The sequence below is a fragment of the Orbicella faveolata genome, unplaced genomic scaffold, assembly GCF_042242905.1.
Source record: "Orbicella faveolata isolate gen_17 unplaced genomic scaffold, um_ofav_v1 contig_13, whole genome shotgun sequence".
Taxonomy (NCBI): Eukaryota; Metazoa; Cnidaria; class Anthozoa; order Scleractinia; family Merulinidae; genus Orbicella; species Orbicella faveolata.
In genome coordinates this window covers 13,894,520-13,898,738 of record NW_028301540.1, presented here as the reverse complement: position 1 = coordinate 13,898,738, position 4,219 = coordinate 13,894,520, and the positions used below count along the sequence as shown (strand labels likewise).

Genomic DNA, 4,219 nt, shown 5'->3' with positions numbered 1-4,219 from the left:
TTTCAATCTTTTACGAACTTTAAAACTCAAGTTTTTTTGGACCTTTATTTCCAAGAATTTACGGCCCCCATTAATTTTCCCTGTTCCAAGAAAATTGCACGAAATATAACAGCCTAAGTTTTTGTTATCCTTCATGCGAATTGCAGTACTAATTGTTATTATGAATTCCAACCCGTGTGGTATTTTTGAGAAAATGACGTCAGTTACTCAAATTTTCAACCAAGACTTGGAACAAGAAAAATTATTGGTGGCCGTAAAATTCCCGGAAATAGAGGTCCAAAAAACGTGCGTTCTAATGTTCGTAATGGATTGAAATAATCACATGTTTTCCGTCCACACTACAAAGGAGAAATTTGAAAACGCAACAATCGTCGGTAAGTTTTCATTTGCGCTTGAGGAAAACACGGGCTGTGAAATCACATGGCTATCGCGATGACGTCCGTTTGGAAAAGCTCCGTGTTTTAGACCGATTAGTATGGACGGTAGGCCTAACCGCAGATATAAAGCTGCGTTTGCAAATATCTCCAGCGCAGTGAGGGCCGGGCCTTAGTCTCTAATAAGTCAAAGAACTTGGACTTGATCGCGTACATTGTTAAAGACAGTTCTTATTTCAATATTTTGGCGTCGTTTTCTAAGGCACCTTTTTAAAGCTTTTTTAAATATATGCATCCTAAAGCTATAAACGGCTGGATTCACTGCGGAATTTGCCAAATGCAGAATATTTCCATCACTCAACACGTTGGGAGAAAAACACCGAGGGCAGAACTCTCTAACGGTGTGGACTACTTAGGCTGGAAACCATAACAGAAATGAAACAGCTACTACCATGAGGAAAGTCTTAGACAATTGTAAATTCCGTTCATTTGCATTTTGGGTGTGATCTTTAAGTGCAGGTGCTGTACGGTGCAATCGGGAACGGACCGTTAGGTAACTTGCACAGATAACCAATAGGAAAACCAAAGCAAAAATTGTGTTGTGACAGTCGCATACAAGGTATTTATGTCTGGGTGATACATGGTTAACACCCATAGCCCTGCCGTACACAATCCTGGCCCCCACACGATAACTATGCTGTAAGTGTAAACGCGAGGGCTTGTTACGCGATGACGCAGTGGCCTCAACACGGCGAAAACACGTTCCAGCGAAATAAGAGCGAGAAGTAAAGACTTGAAATGCTGCCCAAGGACGTTGCACTGGTTTTTCTTCTCCTCCAGCGTTGGGTATTTTTTCTGTCGCTAAGACTATAGCTTCTGCTATTACCACCAAAAAATCAGCGACGGCGAGGTTAATCAGAAGAAAGCAAGCTCGTTTTACACGTATTCTATGAGTCCAGAAAACAAACATGGTAAATACGTTGCCAATGATGACGACGACCGCCTCGAGTGCAAATACAACGATGAACACAATGGCGGTTGTCTTTGACATGATTTGGTTTTACTTTAGGATATGTTTCTTCCTGTCGCTTTTTTCATTTTTTCAAGAACAGTTTCAGAAAGAACTTCTTATGTTCATTAACGAGGTTTACGAACCGTACCATAGTCAGATCGATTTTTTACGAACAACAGCTGAAGGCAAACACGTTATCGCACGTCCAATAAGTGTGATATAGGCAATAGCAGATGTTTTATCTTAAAATACACAATCTTGAAAGATATTTATATCAGTACATTCGCTGCAAACAAAATGTTTTGACCATGTTTTGATTCGACGGTGATGATGACAGTAGCTGAATATTTTTGTCCTCCCTTGAAATAATTTGAAAGAAGGGTTGATTCCAGATTTTTGCTCAGTTAAAATTTCATGACTACGAAAAGATCAATGTGACCAACATTTACTCAAAGTAGTAAAATTAATATATTAGGGTTGCATCAAGTGCCCGATATCTTTGGATCTGACAGGTTTAATTTGTTTCTAGGTACACATAATGTGATTATTACAATTTTAGTTCTTTCGTTGTAGCCAGTGATTTTTTAATATCACTTACTGTATTAAAAGACCGTTTTATAAAGGTTCTTCGAAGTAAGGATAAAATAATTTCCAAATTTTGCAATCTTGCATAGATTCTTGTCCTACTAAGTGAATTTGCAGCAATTTGTCAAGTTTTTCGTGACACAAATCTCTTTCCTTAATTTGTTCTCTAAATTGAAGCATGAAAAGGAACTAGGAAAGGAACAAGAAACTTTAAAGAAATTACCATTAAGCCAAATCAATCTCTGAGAACTGTGAAAAATGTTGCTTCCGGACATTTCGATCCATTAGTGAAAAGGACGTGTGAAACTGGCTGGATTTAAATCTAGATGAATATGCTTTGAGGCTGGATTACAAAATTAACAACTTGAATATCCTTCAAGTTACAGAATTTAATTTATTATTGAATTTTATAATTTGACCATGCTTGTTGTTAGAGTAATCTCGCATCTTACTTTGACTGACGTGATTGATTATTGAACGATATTGAGTTCTTCTCGCGTTTGCAGCCTTTAATTGAAAGAGGTAATGTCGTTTATCCTACGCTGTGAATCAACTTACAGCAAATAAATTTGTGTCATAAAAACTTGGAAAGCCGTCACGTTCACGTCACGTTCACGAGCGCTATGAAGCCAAAATAATAAGCGTGGCTGGAAAAGCTAAAAAGCTAGTTATTTAGTGTTCTTAGATCCGCATAAAATTTAAACCTGAATTTTTAGGAAATTTTCAAAATTGTGCCCTGCGACGATGTTGCGTCACGTCAAAATTTAGGTTGATTTCGTGGACCAGAAAGTCAATCTGCGCAAACTATTTTTTCTGGTTAAAAGTATCCTTTAAGCTAAGTTTTTATCGCAAATCTTGCTTGGGTAAATAAAACAAAAAAAATTGAGAGCATCTCGAAGACTGGGCACTTGAGCTAAACGCCTAACATTTTGACCTTTCACGCCGCGATAATTATCTCCAACATTGATCCAGAAAAGTTTGCCTGTGGGTCTAATATCTAATTTAAGTCTTTAGGTCTCTAAGCTCAGTTACTGTAATAATTGAAGGCCGCCGATAAAACAAGGAGCATGGAACATCCTGGAACATCCCGGAACATCCCGGAACATCGAATAATTATGATTATTATACATTGAACTCACTATCTCTTTTCTAGTTAGCCGAAAGCGTACAGTGAATTGTCGAAATCAGCGCCTGTGACGTCATCTCTACAGATTATACAATAATCATGTCAAGGACACTCAAGGTCACGGGTAATCATGTCAAGTTCGCGCGCAGTGAAGAAGCAAGAACAGCACTTTCTTTTCTTTTTCGTTCAATGTATAATAAAACAATTATTAGATTCGGTTTTTGCGACATCCGGAATAATCAAGGTCTCGGTAAGGGTTATCAGCCTCAGCGTTCGGCTTCGGCTGATAATCCCTACCTCGACCTTGATTATTCTGGATGTATCACAAAAACCTCATCCAATAATTGTTTATTATTATTATTAGAAAAATATGTAAAATTAAATTTTCAAAAATAAAATAGACCAAAAGGAAACTCGGGCTTCTGATATAATAAAAATAATTAAATAAGAAAGCTGCTTTCCACGAATGCCGTACCTTATACATCTCTTTTAAGTAGGCGTAGGCGTAACGTTATTGCACAGTTTTCCCAAACAATGTTGCAATCAGTGGCGGATCCAGACCTTGAGCTGAAGGGGAGGGAGGGGGGGGGGGGGGGAGGGCGGTTTTGTTTTGCTTGTTCTGCTGGCTTTTCTTCCTTCTTTGATTTCTTCTTATTTCACTCAAAATAAGGCGCCCCGCCCCCTCCCCCACCCCCTTATCAATCAATACCCTCGATCTACATCTCGATCGGCGGCCTGCCAACAGGCTCCCGGGGAGGACGGGAAAAAAAATCGGCGAGCGAAGCGGGTGACGAGCGCGAAACTGAAGAATTCGCAGAGTGAAGCGATCGGTTCACCGGGAGCCTACTACAAGTCGTTGGTTTAAGTTTGTTCTGACTGACTCTGGAATAGACACAGCTAGATTTAAACTACACAGCACTCGAGCTCCCAGCACATCTGCAGCCAGCAACGCTTCAGTAAGCCTTAATGACATTCTGCACACAACTGGGTGGTCCTCCAAGTCCTCATTTGCCAAGTTTTATAACAAGGCTAATTTGCTGATAAGGTACTCAGCATTGTAAGCAACTCACTTGTGTGAATAAAAGTTTTTGCCATTACTATGTCTAACGTTCGTGTTGCTTC

At 39.3% G+C, this 4,219-nt stretch overlaps 1 pseudogene; it reads right to left on the bottom strand.

Annotated features, from left to right (window-relative positions):
- Nucleotides 1-283: 283 nt before the first annotated feature.
- On the bottom strand, nucleotides 284-1,703 carry LOC149115120 (adenosine receptor A1-like; annotated as a pseudogene).
- Nucleotides 1,704-4,219: the final 2,516 nt, after the last annotated feature.